This window comes from Arvicanthis niloticus, chromosome 29 (assembly GCF_011762505.2).
Source record: "Arvicanthis niloticus isolate mArvNil1 chromosome 29, mArvNil1.pat.X, whole genome shotgun sequence".
Lineage (NCBI taxonomy): Eukaryota > Metazoa > Chordata > Mammalia > Rodentia > Muridae > Arvicanthis > Arvicanthis niloticus.
Window position 1 is genome coordinate 23,360,220 of NC_133437.1, and position 21,238 is coordinate 23,381,457.

Below are 21,238 nucleotides of genomic sequence, written 5' to 3' on the forward strand. Positions count from 1 at the left end.
TGATATTAAGGCTGAAAGAAGAAATAAGAACCGAAGAATAGTGGTGTCTCCTTCTGGGGCCTTGTGGCCAGGACAGGAAAGATGAGGACAAAGGCAGACCTGAGCGTGTCTCATCTAGTTCTCCCCACTCCTTGGATTTAGCACTGTTTCTGGAGGAGGCTCAGCCTGTCACACAGGTGACTCGGCACCAGGGACACCTCAGGAGTGGGATTCATGGGGATTCAGGGAGAACAGCTGGGGGTCAGAGCTCCACTTCACCTCCTTTTTCTGGTGTCATTTTAATTTTTGATTCAGTCAATCACTGAATGACTAAGGAGCAGCTTGTGACCAGAAGTGACTTCCTGACAGGGCCCAGTAAACTCCCATGAAATTTACATTCTGTTGTCTCTCTTTGATTTTAAGTAATATGAGCCTTTGGTCAAAGGGCTCTGTGGATTTTTTTTCCCCTACTTAGAAAATGACAGATTTCTGATGTCTAACTTTCCGAGCATTCACTGGTATACACGAGACAGGTGTGTCTCTTTTACCATATAAAGCAGATTAATAATTCGGTCACGGTGTAAAAGCTACACACAAAAGACACTTAAAAAGAGCTCGCCTAGCCATCTCCTTCACCCTCCACAACCCCAAAGATGCAGAGAGAGAAAGTGAAGCAGCAGAAAGATGTCGTGAGTGGTGGACTGTCATCTTGCAAGAGTCCTGCACTGTGTCTACCTGTTGTCCCATAGGTCACATGTTTGAAAACTCCGAGAAGACTGAGCTCAACCTTCCTTGGTCAGTGTTCAGGATGCAATGATTTAGCAGTTAATCTAGTGTCAGAGTCAGACTTTGAGAGGAGTCTATGAAGAGTCTCAGCTGGGATATTTGCTTTAAAAAGGCAGAGCCGAAAGTTCTAAGCCAGAAGCCTCCTGGGTACTTACTGTGTTAGTTATCTTCTGCTGCGTAGCAAATTGAATAGAAACTTGCCACTAAAAACAAGAGCTATGAAAGCAGAAACAAAACAATGATATTGGGACCTGAATATATTCCCTCAACTCATGTGTCAGGGAGTCAGACCCGAGTGTGGTGATAGTAGCAGGTGGTAGGGTCTCTAGGAGTGATTAGGTCAGGGGTGCCTGCCTTCATGAATGGATTAATGTTCTTCTCACAGGACTAGATCGGCCACCTCAAGATTGGGCTGTTATGAACTAGGACGTCCTCTGTGTTCTGTCTCTCCTACAAGTGCTGCTTGGCCTTCACTTCTGTCAGGCTGAGGCAGAGGAAGGTCATTGCCAACTATAGTCGCCTCAGCTCGGACTTAGAGTCTGTAAAACGGAGCTAAATAAACTGTGTTTTACACACACAACAGCAAATGGGTGAGGATAATAAGTAATTATTATGTTTGAGACTCTGTAGATTAGGAATTTTAAATGTGTGGCTGTTTTGTCTCAGAATCTCTCATGAGGGTGCAGTGGAAATGACAGGGGCTGCAAGGGCTGCAAGGGCTGCTGTCACCTGAAGGCACCAGGACAGCCAGCAGATGGCCTCTACTGTCCTCCTGTGCTCCAGAGATTGCTAGGATGTTGTGACAAGCAGCTGATTCCTCAGAGCAAGCAATGGGACAAGAGTGTGACGATGTGACAGCCTGGTACTTTAATAACCTTGTCCCCTAGGTCACTCACTACCACTATTGCCTAATTTTTTTTTCATTAAGAAAAAGAAATCACAGAGTACCGACACAGGAAAGGACAGAGATTCAGGTGTTTTCGAGCAAATAAAATGATATCAAAAAATTTGTAGGCATATTTTAAGACTAGCCTTGGGTTTATTTACATATAAAATTTTTTTCTTAGAGAATTTGATAACACACCGTAGGCATAGTAGCATTTTTAGTTAAAATATGATTTATTTATTTCATGTGTATGGGTATTTTGTCTGCATGTACGTATGTGCACCAAGTGCATGCCTGGTACACACAGAAGTCAGACGAAAGTGTCAGATCCCCTGGAACTGGAATTGTGGATCGTAGTGAGAGGCTGTGTAGGTTCTGGGAACTGAACACCTGTCTTCTGCTAGAACAAACCCTCCTAACTGCTGAGCGGTCTATCCAGAAACCCAAAATAGCATTTTTAATCTGTTAATACTTTACTGCATATTTTTAAAGCAAAACTGCTCTCTCATTATTACCACCTACAAAGTTAGTGATAGCTCCACAAAACTTAAAGAAATTACCTGCGATTCTGGCATTTTGAAAGAGACTCCACAGAGAGGTTCTTATTTCTGTCTTTTGATTCTTAAAAAGCAAGGTCTCATCACACCAGGGCTGTGTTCTCCCGGGGCTATAGAGCATCTTTGGTGATTTGTGACTCTTCAATTAACCCTGTTCCCCATCACACCCTCTTACACTACACATGTGTATCAGCTGCTCAACTCATTCAAGTGTTTGCATTTCTATTCCATAGTCTAGAGCTAGTGAGGCGATAGGCTGGGGAAGAGAGGAACCTGATCCTTATGAGTTGAGTCTCAAAAGACCAGGAAGAGAAACTCAACTGGGAGTTGAGTTGTATCAGAGTATCAGTGACCTTGGGTCTTTCTCTGGGGAGAAGATTCTGGAGTTAGTTAATAGGTCTTGGGATTCCAAATAGACAGTCCTATGACAAGTCTTGACGAGGAAAGCTCAGAGCCACAAATAAGCCAGTCAGCTTTCAAGGCCCAGATCAGTCCAAGGTTCAGTGCTAATTCCCTTTGTGCCTTCTGTCTGGAACAACTCAATGAAGTATGTGGGACCAATGAAAAATAGTGACACAGAGCTGTCAGGTGATTTAGTGTCTATAAAAGAGAGGTTTTCTTGTTTCTTGTGTGTCATTGGAGTTGGCTTTTCTGAATTACAGATGTGAATCCTGGAGGACATGAGCACTTAACCTCTGGCCTGACAATGCACCCAGTGACTTTAGGATGCAGATAGGGATATGCCACCTCATGTTGTTCAAACTAGATATGTGAAGCTCAAAGGCTGTGTGTGTGTGTGTGTGTGTGTGTGTGTGTGTGTGTGTGCATATCTTCTTTAGTTTCCTAAATGTATATTCTAAAATTATTCCTGAAGAATTGTTGTTCACCAGTAGCCAATAATTTAACCATAATCACATAAATGAAGCTCCTGTGGGGTCTGAGAGCTCCCAGATAGCCCCCACAGAGGTTCCTAGACAATGGTGTGCCCAGAGCTGGTGGAAACTTTGTTTCCGTCTTATGTATCCGTTCCTACTCTATCTGGTTTCATACAAATCCTTTGTTGCATCCTTTATAGCAAAGTAGTAGACAGAGCTTGGTGCTTTCCTGAGTTCTGAAAGCTGCTCTGAGAAATTATTTAAGCCCCAGAAAGGGTTATGGAAAACCCAGTTCATCGTCAGTTGGTTAAAAACACACAAGAAACCACCTGCAGCTTTGCAACTGGTACCTGGAACCGTGAACAGGCTCATGAAACTGGGCTCACAAACTTCTGGGATTAAATGTTTTCTCTACGTAGACTGTGTCTGGATTTAAGTGAATTAGAGGACACTGCTGTCTGATGCAGACATGTTTGTTTGCTTGGTGTGTAGGGAAACATTCCCACATGCTTCTTTGTGGATTTGGGCAGGTCAGAGAGTTTGTTTTTTCCAGACTGAGCTTCTTTGTGTAGCCTTGGCTGTCCTGGAACTAGCCCTGTAGACCAAGCCAGCCCCAAACTCACAGTGATCTGCCTGTCTTTGCCTCTACAGTGCTGGATTAAAGGTGTGTGCCACTAGTGCCTGGTTCCTACATGCTCGAGAAGATAGTAAGTAATTTGTGTGGTCAGGGAAGTTGAGTGTGTGTGTGTGTGTGTGTTTTTTTTTTCTTTTCTTAGTTGAAGATGATCTCTGCAACCATGTGTATCCAGTTCTAAACTACGGATCCACCTGGTGCGTCAGGGTGTGCTTATTGAAATGTCAGCCTTAGTTCTAACATGGAACAGCTAACGTGCATTCTCTTCAACTCCAGTAGTTTCATCAACTTTCAATCCATCACTCACACTCACCACCTTCTGGCACTCTTTGGGAATGTTTGATCTCTTTCTGATGACAGCACTGGGTGGACAATTCTCCTGGGTAGGGACTGTTAAGCCTAGGCATAAGAATACATATTGAGACAGTAAGCCAGCGAGCAGATAGCAAATTGGAGCAGAATACAGTCAAGGTAAGCACTCAGTTTTGAAAACGGGGATGGAATTAGAGTCATGGTGGATGTCCTTACTTGACAGACATTCATAAGGTACTTACCTTTATACCACACATTGCCTAGCTTCTTCCTCTTGTCATACAACCTACCAACCCATCTCGCAAGTTGTCATGGTTCTCCTGAGTCCAGATGTTAGCACGCCCAGCTGGATTTCTCCTAGTCCTCACCAGGACTATCAACGTAGCCTATACAATGGCCCATCTACATTCACTCCTGCCTCTCCACAACCCACCTTTGCACAGTGACCAAGCTAGTATTTCTGAAATGCCTACATGGCAATCCCATCTCTCCTATGAAAGCTTTGATGGTTTTCCGTCCTTCTTGTGACCAAGTACACAGTCTGCACTCAGACCTACCATGCTGTCCCCTACAGGAGTCTCACCTCACCTTCTTTGCTTGGCTCCTGCCTGTTCTTTGGGCCTCATTGACATGCAGATTTTCTTGGAAAAGACAGTCTAAGGAATGATAATTGTTTAGGTATCCAGGCATGGCTTGTTTAATTTGCTTAATGTATCTCTCTCCTCTACCAGACAAATTCCAAAAGCCCATTAGCCACTCACAGCCTGGAGCCTTCTGGAGCTCAGACTTGCTCAGTAAATAATCACCTAGTGAACTTCTGGGCTATGCGTTTTTTTTTTTGTTTTGTTTTGTTTTTTTTTTTTTTTTTTTTTTTTTTTTTTTTTTTTCATCTACACTATAAATCACAATTCCTCCAATTCTAGGAATCATGTGTTGTGTTTGTACTACTTGATAGGTGTTACTTGTATAGAGGGCTAAGCCATTGGGTTTCATGGCTTAAAATTAGAGCTCTGAGCCAGAATTCATGGGGTTTGAGATCTTATTGGTTGAGAACCACATGTTCTCAAACACAGAGGGATGGATGGCGGCACCTACCATACAGGGCCGTTGTGCCTTTAGGTAGGTCTCGACATGCAAAAAGCCAACCGTGTTATCCTCGGTGCATAGTCAGTGTTGGATGCGTAGGATAGACTTCCTTCCCCAATAACTTGTTCAAATGAGTCCTTCATACCACTTTTTGGGCAAACAAAACAAAACAAAACAACAACAACAACAACAAAAAACCCCTAAAACTGAAAAGAAAGAAAGAAATGAATGTTTTAGTTGTTTTGAGAGTTGTGTTTTAGAAAATATCTTGGCTTGGCATGAGAAAGACAGTAAGCCAAAGAGACAATGGATGGTTCAAGGTAGTTCCAGACTGGGCATTTGACCAACCCTTCAGCACTTTAAAATGGTTTCACATGGACCCCAGAGGTCAATGGAGACTCACTGTCCACAGAACCCCAAGAGGACATTAAGTTTATTCCGTGGGGCTGGAGATCAGGAGCCATCTTCTCCAGGATACCACAGGAAGTAAGAACAGCACCCTGATAGGGTGCTTCCCAGGCACCCTGCAAGCATCTCCAAAGTTTTATCATGTCCTCAAAACAAATATATATGATTAAGAAAGAAACCCTGAATGTCATATATCCCGTGTGTGAGGAACTGGATGCCAAGGGAAATCAAACCAACCACCAACCAACCAGCCAACAAAATGTTGACTCACTGGAGCAGAATCTCTTCTCAGAGAGAAATGAGTCCTATCTCTGACCTTTCAGAAGACATCTGCTAGGAACAGATGCTATGCTGTAACTTAGAAATGCCTCAAAAGTCCATCTTCAGGAAAGCAGACATGTAAATTGTGGTGTAGTCCCAGCTTGAAGTACCAGGCAGCAATGAGACAGGAATGAACGGAGCACACACTCAGCCCTGGGAAGTAATCTTGCAAATGTCAAGGCCAAGAAACCCCCGAGCAGATAAACAAAAACCATCTTCATACTTTATGCAACTTCAAAAGCAGGTATGCATACCTGTTGTTAGACACATGCAGCCAGAGGAGCACGAAAGCCCTGCTTCTGGCTATGAACACTGACCACTCAGATTTCTGGAGTTTTCTCTGGCCAGTATGTGAAGCATTTGATATAGTTTTTCTAATGTACATTCTGTTTTTATACCGGCTCCCCACCTCCGGATCTGGGGCTGAATTACTACCGGGTTAAACAGAGAACCCTGGAGTTCTTGTCACTGTAGCTAGAGATGCCCAAGTTGGGATGGTTTAGAATTGGGAAGCTGTGATGAGCTGTGCGCACATGAGGAGAGAGCAAGCTGGGTCTGATGTTGGGTTGCTAGGTTACTATTGGGTCCCATCATTATTTCTTTCCCAGGATGATGGACCTGCAAGCCCTTTTTGGCCAGGTCCAATGATCTCTCTAACAAGCCATACTATGTGGAGATTTTGGAGGGAGTCTATCCCCAAGTTACATCCAGACCACGTGAGCATCTTCACATTGGCTTGGCACAAGTGCCGGTTCCCTTCTTCCTCAGTAGGATTCAGAACAGCCTCCGGGAGCTCAGCAGCGTTTAGGGCCTGGTTCAGATCTCTCGCAGGAGGCCTAATGGGAGGGACCGAGGGATTTTCAGTTTCTGACACCCACTGGGTGATGGGATGAGAATCATAGGTGACTTTCTATATGACTGGCAGTGCAGGGAAAGAGGAAGAAGTTTTTCTGTGGCTCTAGCAGGCAGGTTACAGTCAGGTGTCTGCATGGAGCAAACTCAGGGAGTCCCGTGAGCAACCCTAAAGCCCTATAGAGGCTGATGGCTGGAATCAAAGCCTGGCACACGGAGTGGACTTGTCCCCGTTCATGCTCTTTTTGGGTGGGTCAGTTCGCTTTGAGAAAACAATCTGGTCCAACGTGACTATCCCCACATGCTGAAGACTTGAAAGGGAAACCCTTGGATTGGGACTGGACTCCTGGGGCTGGCCTGGCTTGTCCTGAGGCTACAAGAAGAATAACAAATAGGAAAGGCCATGGCTGTGACTGGTTCTTTAGGTGATGAAGGTTTCTTGGCTGCAGGGACTCTTGTCTGTCCCCATCCCTATGTTCTTGTGATGACAGATGCCCACCCTCTCCCTGTGGCTCCCCACTCATTGCTCTTTCACAACCCACCTAGGATGGTAAGCTTCCATGCTAGGAAGCCTCAGGCTTCCTCCCAGCTTGGCACCATGTTCCTCCCCTCTGAAGCCCTCTGCTGTTCTGGCCACCTCCCTTCTCTGGTGTCCTTCTCTGGCTTTCCTGACTTTCCAGCTTCCTTCTCCTTCCCTCCCTGCAGAGGCAGGATGCAGAGGAAGCCGGCAGAGGTCAAGAACACAGGACAGGACCCAGGAGGCAGATAAGTGCTTGCTTTGCACTGCTTTGTGCGAGTTTGGCTGAAGGGCAGAGCTAGTTTTGCTTGCTGTTGGTGCTCTCACCTATGGGGACAGGGCCACTTGTGGCAGAAGACTCGATGCCAGAGTTGGATGCATGTCAAATGTCAAGAATGAAGCCCACCCAGTTCTCATAAACATTCAGAGCAGCCTTCTTATATGGCTTCTCTGGTCTTACACATGTTCAGACAGACAGGCACATAGGCAAGCAGATAGAAGCAGATAAATATATACTCAGAAAATGTGGGACAAGCACTCAGTGTTGTAGACCATAGTACCCAGTTAAAGCATATCATGGATTCGTAACCAAGCCTCACTTTCTGTGAACCCACCCTTCCCGTGGCAATCCATGAGGTACGGTCCCCACTCCAGTTTTTCACTATCAAGCAAATCAAGGAAGCAGCTTATGACCAGTGTTTCTTGTGTCACCACAAAGAACCACACAACTGCTGGTTCCTGTTTGTGGTGACAATGGTCTTAACTGAATGAATGGAGGGCACAAGACTCACAGAGCTAATTAAATGATTTGGCCTCATCTCCCTCTGTCACTGCAGCACTGCTCATAGAGCCCAGGCTTGACCACTGAGCCCCAGCTCCCTCTGTCAGTGCATGTATCCTTCAGAAAGCCCAGGCTTGCCCACTGAGCCCTAACTCCTTCTGTAAGTGCAGCATTGCTCACAGAGCCCAGGCCTGCCCACTGAGTCCCAGCTCAATCTGCCAGTTCATTCCCCAGCTACCATCTTCAGTAACCGATGCTCATCCCATTTTCTGCTCCTACCCAGCTTTCCCCTCCTCTTCCAAAAACAGAGATTGATTTATTTAAGACTTCAGCTGTTTCACAGTATTTTCAAAACAAATTAGCACCCTCCTTCCAGTGCTCCAGAGGTGACTACCGCCAAGAAGGACAGGACAGTGTAAACAACAGTCGGAACGAACCGTGGCTGGCAACACCGCGCTAAGTGGCTTCTTTTCCTTTTTCATCCTTCAGCAAAGATGGAACTGGACTTGGCCCAGTGCACAGATCCTAGTGGGCACTGCATAAATCTGCTGTTTGATTGTGAGGAACTTGAAGGACCTAGAGCTGGCCAAGGAACTGGAGCAATGCTGGTGTTTCAAAGCAGCTAGGAAAAGTCGAAAAGGCCTGAGCGGTCAGCCACGGTGCCCTTTGGTAAAGGCTGCAGGTTCCCTCTTGGTTAGCACAGCAGCCCAAACTTTCCCCAGCTGAGAGTCAGAGTTGACACGACATGATTTGTTCCTTTTAGGCTGTGTCAGTTCTGCAAGCCAGATACCAGAGGCTGTGACCAGGAGAACCTGCATTTGTTTGAACAGGACAGGACCACTCAGGAGTTTCTGTGTCATGAAAGCTCCCAGGGCAGAGAGCATATTTGAGGAATTCACTTTTGTAAAGCTTTTCTTTCTTTCTTCCCCCTCCCCTTCCAACATTTTGTTTAAGAGAAAATGAGATGTCTATCTTCTGTTTCCTTATTTTTTTTTCAGGAAAGCGAAGGGTTGTTGACTTCCGCCCTCTCCCCTCCCTTCCTTCCTTCTTCCCGAAGGTACTCATCTGAGAAAAAGAGAACGGAGTATTGTTCCTGTTCTCCTTCTTAAGTCATTTCAAACACTGTCCCTGCGAGTTCTTTAAGTTCCCTGCAATCGGTACACAAGAGAAAGAGGGAGAGAGAGAGGGAAAGACAGAGACAGCGAGAGACCAGGTAAAGCAGCGGGGCTGCTGCCTCTCAGGCCTCAGGAGCTGGTAAGTGACCACGTATTCCTTTCTACCTTCATTTCAATGTCCTTGCAATGGAGACTGACCTGGCATCTTCCACAGAAACCACCTCCCTGGCCTGCTCTTTAATCAAAAGGTGTGATTGACGGCTGGCCTAGAGAGTACGCTCATGCCTCTTTGCAGAAGAGAATACTAACACTTTGCAGAGCTGAGGCTTGGCAGAAGTGGAGATGGAATTATGTTGGGGCTGAGGAAGTTGCTGTGTTAAATCGGAATTGTTTTGTCACAGGCAACTTGGGTTAACTGGGAACCATTGGGACATGTGGTGTGCCCCACTGGAGTGGGTCACTGCTCCCAGGACTGCCTCCTGGGAACCCTCTTGGGGTGTCTGTTGAGAACTGTGATCCACTCAGGGGTTTTGGTATATTGTCTGACTTGAGGTATCTTTCTCCTGTTTTTTTTTTTTTTTCTTTCCATTCTGTAGTTCACCTCGTCAAAGAGAACTGTTCATATATGACTATTGCTCTGTCCCTGAGGAAGGAGGGAAAGGAAGGGAATACCTCTTTGGAATAGTGAGTGTTGGAGATTCGAGAGATAGGTGCCCCATGTGGGTTGAATGTAAATGTACTGTCCACTGTCAATGCGGAGTGTCATGTGTCACACAAAGGAAGACAGGGATTTGAGGGCATATAACTTCAGTTTTGGAAATCACTGTGCGACTGGAGTGGGAGGATTTAGATTGATTGCGTGTGTCAGGAAGAATGAGAAGCTAAGCCACGGATGCAATTGAAAAATAGTCACCGAGAATCTGCTTTTCTAAAAGCACCAAATAGAACACAGCAAGGTAGTTGGGCTTATACATACACTGTGCCACCAGCGGTTAAATGTCTAAGATGCTTCCATTGCATTTGTCAGCGAGGATAATGTTACCAAGAACTTATTCTGGCAAGCCAAGAGGGAGTCGGCATCACGCTGTCAAAAATAGGTTAGTAAGGTCAAGCCAAGACTGGGGCATGGCTGCTATTAATAATTTAATCCAGTGAGGTGCTGGGTGGATAGAAGGCAATGACTATTCGTACTTCTCAAACCATCCATTCCTAAGGTATATACGTGTTGAAATCCTCAGGCTATGAGCAGCATAATAAAAGTAATTTGACATTTTAAAATTAATTTGGCCAGATTATGTTTTAACCACAATTGAGTAATTAATCTTTATTCGAAACTGAGCTGTCACCTTAATGAAGATGAGACAGTCTAGTAGAACTGGATGGTTAATGTAGGGTATGTTCTGTTAACAGATGAATTTTTTTTTTAAAGAGACTTTCCCTAGAATCCCTATAAAACAAGCTACACGAAAGATACAGGATTAGCAGTTGCCCCTTAAGGAGTAGTGGCCAGCGGTGCCTAGCTCTCCCCGTGGTGCCCAGCTCTCCCAGAGGTGCCCAACTCTCCCACCACCTGCCCCAGCCAACACATGCCCATGCATCTCAGGGCAGCAGCTTCCAGGACATTTTGCACTAGGATTCGCCAATTGTGACCCCAGGAGAAGTGCGGGGCAGCACGCAATCCTGCTCCGCTCCTTTCGGTTTCATTTCTCCTGATATTATTAATGCCATGCCCGATGGGATGCAACGGAGAGAAAAACAGCTTCAGGGCCACTCTATTTAAAGACAAGTCAGGCAAATGTGGGGAAGACTATGTTTGCTGTGTTCCTTCCTGGGGGCCAAGACTAAGAAGCTGGGAGTCGTGAGGTCATTGCTAGGATAGCTGCTGGATACTGTGGGGGTGGGGGTGGGGTTCAGGAAAAACTTCAGTGACATTAGCTTAGGTCACTGCTACTCTATTTTTTCCTCAACTCCAAAGAGTGAGTTGACATTTGTGGAAATTTCCAGATCGATTCCTCTTTAGGGACATCATAGGCTCCCTTTTGATAGCAAGGGAAATTCCAGTTCAGAATGATCCAGAACCTAGTTCATACAATAGGTCACTAATTAATTTTATGCCAAAATGGTACCATTTTAATAATAGCTAATTTACAGTACCAATGGCTAAATTACCAGTGTGTCTTCTGCATCTGGGGGGTGTTAAGGGTTGAACTTAGGGTGCGTGCTAGGTACATGTTCTTCTCCTAGTCTTTGCCCCACGCTTAGTTAAATACTGTTTAGATCACATCATGGTCTGTACCCCACAGGGCTATGTGTGCATGCATGTCTCAAGTCAGAGCAAGCAGAACGTGAAGAGGATGGGACACAGAAACAAATTGAGCTTGAGTTTCAAATTTGTCATTCACTGATGGAGGGGGTTTGGATCAGGTCTCTAACCTAAGTCTGTGTCTCCCAAATGTAAAACTGCTTTAACACAAAGTGTCCTGAGGATTAAGTGAAATCATGGCTAGAAAGCAGCTAGCCCAATACTCAGGAACTCTTAGGAGTCAGCCATTTCTGGCTGTGCTCTTTTTCAGAGTCATATATTAATATTTAGGTGGCTCGTGTTTGGACAGATTGGAAGACTAAATTCCTGTCGTGTATTTACTCTTGCTTGACACTATACCAAAAATTCTATCAGAAGAGATCATTCCTTATAATTTTCAAGTTGGGCACACACTGAATACACCTATTCCGAGCCTTGAAATCACACGATACAGAAGTCTGGTATTGTTGGACACACTAATGGTCCATGTCCATCTGTCTTGAAGGCAGAAGTTCGGTCGGCCTTAGCTGCATATAGTGACATCTGCACTCCAGCCTTCACTGATGGGAAAGGCTTCCTTTGGGACCAAACTTCTGCACTGAGATGTATGTGGGAAGATAGCTGGATGGTGCTGCCGACATCCGTGCTTCCTTCCACCCACTTCCCCATGTTCATGGTTTTCACTGCGGTGACCTTTTCCCTGGCTCTGCAGGATTGCAGACACTCATTCTGAAGATGATGGTGGCCGTGCCACAACTCGGGGAGGGGGGAAGAGCAAGTAGAAGAGACACAAGGAGCTGCTCCCTCTTCCTAACCATTAGCTGCAAGCTCTCCCCCTCAGATTCATCAGTAGGAAGGTGTCAGCCAGCACTGGGTGTGTGCACCTTGGGTTGGGGAGGAGGTGCTTGTGAACCAACTGTTGTTTCTCTTTCTCTCTAAGCTTCACCAGCAGCAAGTCTGTTAGCTCATCAAGTAAAAATGATACTTTTATTTAGCTCCCAAACTTCCCTCTGCTTTTCAAACACAAAACAGGCAACGCGGAAATGAGCCGGACTCTACCACCCAAAGCCCAAGTTCTTGAGACACTTGCTTTAGAATAAAGGTTCTGATACAATGGAGACTGATTCGGACATCAACCTAAGAAAAACAATTTCGAGCTGGGCACTCCACACCTCTGTGAAAAAGTGCCTTTCAGCGTGGAGTGGTGTTAAAGATAAAGGCCAGATCAGACGCCAGAGCATATGTGTTCTGATCCAGCCTCTGCCGCTCCTTTATAAGACTTCTTTACTTGCTTGGACCTCTGTTTTCTGTGTGGAGATGACAGGGCTGGATAAAGTCAGAGATGAGAGTAGGTGAGAACCACAGGAGAGGGACCGGCTTCTGTCATTTGTCATATCAGGGTCTAGAACAGCACATAGCATAAAATCATGCAAAACAAATATTTGTTGAATCGATGAATTATAAACGAATGGGCCGTCCAGTGGAATGAGCTCTCTTTATGTCATGCCAAATGAAGCGATTAATTAGTTAAGGGAATAAAAAACAGGTCAAGCTTTGGGCCAAGGGAAGGCCTAGCTAACCTCACACTGCCAGCTTGGCAGTTCCACACTGGAGCAGACTGGAATTCTACGGGTTTTTTTTTCTACTGTAACGTAAGGGGCCACTGCGTGTGTGTTAAAGGGTCACAATTGCAGGTAACCCGTCTACTTGCTCATGGGAGATAGATACTTACTGGAGAGATACTGAGAGACTATTGGCTGCATTTTATATTCCATTCATCTTCTGGGCAGATGATGGGTTAGCAAATTGTTTTTGGCAAGGGAAAGAACGACTGTTTGTTTTCCCTGGACTGAAGAGCTATGAGGCAGGATTCAGCCTTGAGAGAATGAACACAATACTCTTGTGAATTTTGAAGGCAAGGCTGTGCATGCCAATTAAAGGAGGTCGTGGCTGGGGAGCACAGCACACCATGGTGCAAACTCAGGAGAGAAGTGGGAGACCCTTGTTGAATACGTTTCACTTCATTAAAACCTGTCAAGACAAGTGAAAACCTGTCAAGACAAGGCAATAATGGCTGGTTTCAGCCTCACATTTATTTGGCAAATTTAGAGTGGAAAACAGAAATGTTGAACAGCCAGTGGGATTGGAGGTGATTTCATTACATCTGACAACAGGGCCCAGGGTTTTTGCTATTATAGTAGGGCCTGAAAAAGCACTGTCTGTTTGTATTGATGAACCCTGTCTCCTTAGGACCAGGGTCAACACAGGAAAGCTGTTCTGGTCCACTCACCTGTTTTCTTTTATATATTGTGGCCCCATGATGACCTCCTTCTCTGTGTCTGTGGGTACCAAGTCAGGGACTGATGTAACCAGAGATCATATTTGTGGCAGAGTCCTGACCAGGTTTGGACCTGTTCAGCTCCACGTACATCAGTGTTTCCTGCTGTAGGCGGCAGGGGTCTTTCTCTTTCATCTTCAACCTGAGAGTTTCCCCAAAGTGATGTCACTTGTATTCAACTTCCTCATTAAGAAAGGAAGGGCATCTGTAGCTGACATACAGATTGGCACACTTAAAAATTGGCACACTCCTTCAGGCAGGACCCCGCAGTGTGGCCCGAGGATCCTCAGAAGGACATCACCCAAAATCTGTTAGTAATGTGGACCCTCAGGCCCCACCCCAGACCTGCTCGTCTCTTTTAACCATCAAACTCCAAATCACCATTCCACATGCTTCTGCTTCGTGTTCTAATCCAGGCAGCACCAGTGTAGGGGGTTTACTGCTGTACACAGGGGGATGCAGGCCCCTGTTTCAGCATTACCAAACCTCTGTCAACTGTGACCCTGTCTAAGACAATAGGACCGGCGCAACATTTGACGTGCATGTTGTGGTATCGACAAGCACACAGACTCCTCCCCAAAGATCACAATCCTCAGGGGGTACCAGTCCAGGGTATTGTTTTCTAATGTGCCTTAGGTGCCAAAAAAATCGAAGTACCCAGGCAGATCCCTTCTGGAAGATAGCAGGAATCTGGGGTGGGGTAGCAAAGCAAGGCTTTGCCCATTGCCCAAGCCAGCAACCCAGGAAGGAGAAACCCAAAGGCCAGGCAGTGGTGACAATCTGGGGATACACTACTCTAAAAAGGAGATCTGCCATTACAGTAGTCTGAGAACCAATTAAATAAAACTGTTGGGTTTAGTTTCCAGCACAGAAAAAGACAGCTAAAAATAAGAGAGAGGGGGGAAGAGTAAGAAAGAAGGGGGGGGGAGAAAAAGAGGGGGAGGAGGACAGACAGAGAGACAGGGAGAAAAAGACAGAGAAAGGGACAGACAGAGGGACAGGGAGAGGGAGAAAGCTCTGCTCGTGTCTTCTCTCTAGAAATCTTCAGAATGAGGACATCAAACCCCACTGTCAGACCAGCGTCTCAGGGATTCTGTGTCCAGCATCAGAGCCAAAGAGGAGATGCCAGGACACATACTTCACTCCCCTCATCTAGAAAAGTCTGCGGAAAGAATCCTTAGAGTTTCCTTTTTGCTGGGGACTCACCGTTCTCTCTCAGAACAGAAGTCAAGAAGGGGCTATTGTTGCAAGGGTGGGGAAAGGGAGCAGCGGAAAGAGCAGGGAGAGGACAGGAAGAGCCTCTGCATGCTGCAGCTGGGACCCAAGAGGCCTCTGCCTGGAGGGACCCAGTGGCTTCTCCTCCTTTACTGGCCCACGTCCACAGCAGTGCGGGGAGCAGAGGAACTTTGGGGGTTTCAAATCTCCCGTGGGGCATCTGTTGCGGCAGGGCCCAATGCTCTATTTTTTTTTCCTGACCAATCTTAGTTGTGGCATCCCTCTCTACCTCTTGGTTCTCAATGAAGGTAAAGTAACAAAGAGCAGGACCTTCTAGCATTAAGATAAAAATGTATATATTGATCCATTGCGCTTACTCAGGAGTTCTGTACTTAGTCTGTTGAGACGAAGTTCCTAAAATACTGGAATGGGGCTTTGTGGGACAAGAAGAATGCGTGAAGTCCTAAGACTTTTTTTGGGAGGGGGAGGTTTTACAAGGCCCATCTACTGTGGCTATCATCTTTTCAGCCCCCTATGGAACACTGGTAGTGCACATGCAATGGAGCATCCCCTCCTGTGTGGCCCAGAGCCCTCATGGTACACCAGGTCTTTCTTGTGCAATCTCTTGTCTCTGGTCATGGGTCGGAGAACTTTAGAAACAGAGTCTCGTCTCCTGGCTGCAGCCTAGGCCCCAGGTCTGAGCTTGCAGGTTGAGCCTACCTTTTAGAAAAGAAGGTCCTGCCTAACACACTGTTTGGAAGAAGATGAACCCATTCCATTTGTCTCCAAAACCTTTCCCTGTCGCAGGGCCATGCAGCGTGACTTACACTAACTCCCTTAGGCCCTCAGTCTCTCCTAATAGAGAAATGTCTCAGGGTTGTATCTGCAGTGTGTGCCTTTGAGGATGTTTCCCGTGGAGCCGATCCCACCCCATTTTCTGGATGTCAAATACTAAATGTAGTTGTTCTGCAATTGCCTTGGCTGTCTTGGAAGGGAGACCTGGTTTACTGCTGCCCCGTGTGAACGTGGCACAGAGTCTTACACACACAGTCTGTAAGAGCACACACCTATTCAGAATCACCAGCCTTCATAGAAGATGAAGAACCCAAATATTAACCATAAATTATGTATTTAACTTGAGAACATCATAGCTGAGAAGAAGGGCCGATTCTTAGTCCTCTATACACTGAGCTTCATGCATTTTTCTTGGTGGTGTTTGCTACAATTTGAATTTCATTAGCGTGAGGCGCCAGGAAAAGGCCAGAGATGAGCTAAGGGCTCCTGTAAACAATTCATAAAGTGTTTCATCTGCCCTCCTGTGTGAGGCCAAGGAGAGAGTAAAAGTCATGAGAATCAGACAGCTATTTGAGAAAAATGAACCCACTTCATGCTGTATTTCTCAAATGAAAATAAATTTCAAATAGACAAGAGAGATCAACTGTTAAAATCAAAACATACTATGACTCTAAAGTTGCATTACCATGTTGTCTTTTAAAACTGAAAGAACAGGGAGTGGGAAGGTGGCTTAAGGGTTAAGGAAGGGTTTCTGCTGCTCTTCTAGAGGACCCCAGCTACCCATAACAGATGGTACATAACTGCCTGTTATTCCAACTCCAGAGAATTGGATACTTCTCCTGGTTTCCATGGATACTGCACTCAAGTGAATAAAACCACACACACACACACACACACACACACACACACACACACACACATTTTTTTAAAGCACATAATCCCAGCTCTTGGAAAACACAGAAAGACAGATCTCCGTGAGTTCGAGGCCAACCTAGCCTATATATGGAGTTTCAGACCAGTCAGGGCCACATAATGAGACCCTGTATCAAAAAACGTTTTTTTAACCCTTACACATATGTATAAAACATTAGAACAAATGAGAGATTCATGTTTTTGAATCCAAGATTAGGGACGTTCTTTCCAGTTTGACCCAGAGGAAGCCTGGGTACTTATTCTACATTTTATTGCATCACAACAAAAAGCTTCTTCAGTCTTAAACTCAATAAACAAATAACCAGAAACCTGTGGGAACATTTGCAGAGTGTATCACATAATGCTTTGCGGAAACAGAAACAGGAGGAAATGGCACAGAACACACACTGCACATAAAATGAGATGTAGCTGACTTGTAAACATATAAAAAGTGAACAATACACAACCCATTGCATAATAGGAAAATACAAACCCAGATGTCAGTTTCCACCCATATGACTGACACAGATAGCACTTTAACACACTTGTATCTAGGCTCTGCCGTGACCTAAAAATGTCAGGTTTCTAAATGAAAAATGCTTGTAACTTTGGTTGGACAAAGATGTCTTATTATGACACACACACACACACACACACACACACACACACACACAAAATCAATTGAAATAATAGATAAGTTGGGATTTAACAAAAACTAAAAAAAAAAAAAAAAAAAAAAAAAAAAAAATTGTCCTTAAAGAAAAAGATAGCATTCGAAAAATGAAGTGTCACAAAGGAGGGGAAATATTTTCAAAACATTACCAGACATTAAAGATTTTATTTCCAGAATATATAAAAAACTGTTTAAACCAGGAGGCAGTGGTGCATGCCTTTAATGCCAGCACTTGGGGAGGTAGAGTCAGGTCAAGGGCAGCCTGGTCTACAGAGTGAGTTCCAGGACAGTCAGGGCTACACAGAGAAAACCTGTCTCAAAACACAAAACAAAACAAAAGAAAAGTACTGTTTGAATTTAATAATGATACATCAGCCCCACTAACAATGGATGACATTTTCTGAATGTGTACTTAAAGAGGAAATACAGAAATGGACGAGCACTGTCAGACTTGACTCATTCTGGGGTGCGTTTGTGCACAAACTTAAATGTTCCAAGACAAGAGGATGGACAGAGCAGGCAAGGGCGTGCAGCCTGGACTCTTGCTGAACACCTATGGTGGGAACATAAAAGGCACTGACACGTTGGGAACGGTAGAAGATACATACCCACCATGGAACTCATAGCATGTTTAAATGAAAGTTTGACCTGGTCACAAGAGAATTGCTTATAAGAATTCCAAACTAACAATAATCCATTGGACCATGAGTTTGTTAGTAGAATCTGTCATGTTTATGCGATGGAATACTGCTCAGGATTGGAAAACGGCTCCTGATACAGCCTGTACTGTGAATCTCAGAGCCATCCCTTGAATCAAAGGATCCAGGCACAATACTACTGAAGGATCCTGACATACAAGAAATGCTGACAGCTTTTATCCATATAAAATTTCTAGAAGCACAAAATGATAGAGACAGAAATTTGATTTGCCCTTTTCTGGAGCTGGAGTTGGACGTACAGTAGGTATAAAGAAATGTTTGAGATTGGTGACATTACTCTAAAGCTGGATTTTGGTGATAGTTGAGCTTTCTAAAGTGCATCACACTGAATATTTAAAAAAACACTTAGTTTTATACTATGTAAATTATACCTCAATAAAGTTGAATAAATAACAAGAGCAGGGAGAATTATGCAAATCTTTTTGTCCTCCTGAAAGAACAATCTTCAACCTGTATGGTTCAGGAGAAGGCCACAATGCCTCAGTCCTGTGGATGGATCATTTCTGTAAGCGAACCAAAACCAAAAGTCTAGTTAGTTTGCATAGGATAGGATATCTATAGAAAGATATGGTAGACTTACTAATGGAATTTCCCTTTGGGAAAGAGATGAGAGAGAGAGAGAGAGAGAGAGAGAGAGAGAGAGAGAGAGAGAGAGAGAGAGAGAGAGAGAGAGAATAGTCTTGATTTCCACCTCAGGCATGGCAGGTTACTAATCCCGGGACCTTAGCCACGTGACGCAGCTGCCATGCCTCAGCTGACAAGTGAACAGGTTGGACCAGTAATGTCTAAGGATGCATCTGGCTTTAATTCCTGTCATTCTTTAAAAATGACCTCATGGTTTTCTTTTTCTCTTGCCACCAACTTGTAACAAAATGCAACTAAGTGTAACAAAATGTAAAATGTAACAAAATGTAAAATGTAACAAAATGTAACTAAAGTGGGCAAAGCCTCCTTGTCCATTAGTTCCTGTTCCCTTGGCAGGCAAAAGCTGGGTGAGCTGGCAGCCTAGGAAGCCAGGGGGCACAGCAGCAAGACAGGAAGAATCCCAAGCACCCGCTAAGGCTAAGGCTAGCTGCTTGAGACGAATAGCAGCCATCTTGCTTGCCAGCACTGTAACCACAGACTGTTCACCTCTCAGGTATATCGAATGGCAGGAATTGGATGGTACAGTGGGTGCTCTTGAGATGACAACTGAGAGGACAGGACCTTGTGATCGCTTAGAGCAGTTAGGGCCTCACATCTGAGTGCTATATTGGAGACCTTTGATTATGAAGTGGAACTGTCCTTGTCCATGAAATGGCTGCTTTGCTCAGGGCAAGAGAAAAGAGAGGCCTTAAGTCAGTCTGAGGACTCATTAGGCCTGCAATTAGAGCTTGTTAGGTAGATGGGGTGACTTAATTCTATCTATCTATCTATCTATCTATCTATCTATCTATCTATCTATCTATTTTGCATTCCCACAAGTCAAAGGAAGAGGCTACAATATGTTCTGCTGCCATCAAGCTGATGTTACCTAGGGAAACTGACTTCTAGGAGTCTGTCTCTTGGAGTCTGTGACAGCCTGGAACTGAGTTGGATGTGGCCAAGAGCTATGCGATTGTAACTTTGTGCAGAGGCTTGAAGTAGCTAGGTGACCATGGGTTTCAGTTTGCAAGCTGAATGAGCCTTTAATTTTATCAGCGTGAAATACTGTCAAACACTCATGTCAGGACTGTGTGTAACCTCTCCGCAGTGGTCACCAGCAAGTCTTAGTTATGTTTCCAAATCAAACGGAATTGAACCCAAAATCCCCTATCGCCATAAGGTGGACACCTCCTGTTTCAACTGCAGTTTTAGTTTGCAGAGAGACTATCTCAATCCAGCTGGTTCTCTCTGGATCCCAGTGACTTCAAGCATTTCGCTAAACACAGCAGTCTGCCCCAACACACACCCCTTGCTACAGTAATATCTCTGATGCCTTTTTAAGTGGGGTGAATGTCCCCTGTGTGCCTGTGAGGTTGCAGTTGGCCCCTTTGACACAGACTCTACTTTATCTGTTATCAGGTCTTATTCTTGAACTAGAACTTAAAAGGCACGTTTAGAGCTTTGTTCTGTGAACCCGTTCTCTCAAGGGTGTCTGTTTTCTCTAACCACATGAGAACTAGATAGGCCAACGACTGTATGGTGAACCATTTCACACTGTCCCAGAGAGAAGTAAGTCCTCTGGATTCATGATGATGTCACGCAAATTCTGTGAGAGGCTTAAAACAACATCTCATATCATCCCTACTTTAGAGATGGGGAAACCAAGGCTCAGAGACGACAAGTACCTCAGCAGAGGTTAGCACAGTGGATCTCAGGGGATCTACAGGTATCAGCTCCCCAGTGTCTACAAACAAGCTGTTTTAATGTAAAGATGTTAAATTCAAAAGAGCTTTCATTTATTTTGTACTTTTTCAGACTCCTCAGGGCTTTGTAAAATAGATTTAGTTTTCAAATTTTTGAAGCATCAGCATGCTGAGAAGTCTGGGATCCATTTCTGAAACTGAACCTGCAGTTTACTAACACAGAGGTAGAGGTCTGCTTTGTGGCAAGATTTTGATGACACCGAGCTTTTCCAACCTCGTGTGTTTGACCAAACTGTTTAGAAGTGTTTGTTCTAGTTCTTTATCTTCAAACCATCTCCAAAGTCACGGCTCTTTCTTTCACTTTGTATATGACCTTGGGCAACCTTCACTCTCTTCATGGTTTAGTTCCCTCATTGACAAATGAAGATGCTGTTGACAGTCACATGAACAAGCACACTTGGTATCTCTAACATGGTCTTGTCACACGGGAAACGCTCAGCAAACACTGCTTAGGCGCCGCTTGTCAACTGCTTTTGACACATGGTTGAGGCTGAGCAGACATTCTGACATGGAGTTAATGAGAGAAAACGTGAATAAGGAAGCAGGGCAGCTGGGGATATGTAGTTCCTCACTCACAGTTCCTCGGTCCCGGCCAGGCATAGAGGCAGGCTGTGTGCAGATGCTCGCTCCCCTGGAGGAGTCTTTGGGGAAGCTCAGCCCACAGGACAGACATGTTTCTGGGTCTTCAGGTTCAGTTGACTTTCCAAGTTTATGTCCCTGATGTATTTGTTGCATCAAAATCCACACGCAAGGGAGCCACATCTTGAGCTTGGGCTTAGAGCTGGTTT

General features: G+C 44.9%; 1 protein-coding gene across 1 annotated transcript in view; it reads left to right on the plus strand.

The window, feature by feature from the left end:
* The first annotated feature begins 8,590 nt into the window (after positions 1 to 8,590).
* Znf366 (zinc finger protein 366) overlaps positions 8,591 to 21,238 on the plus strand; it is a 64,568-nt gene continuing 51,920 nt past the window's right edge. The window contains exons 1-2 of the mRNA XM_076927270.1: positions 8,591 to 8,663; positions 8,758 to 9,248. The gene's annotated coding sequence lies outside the window, so the exon portion shown is untranslated. The remainder of the gene's footprint in view (positions 8,664 to 8,757; positions 9,249 to 21,238) is intronic.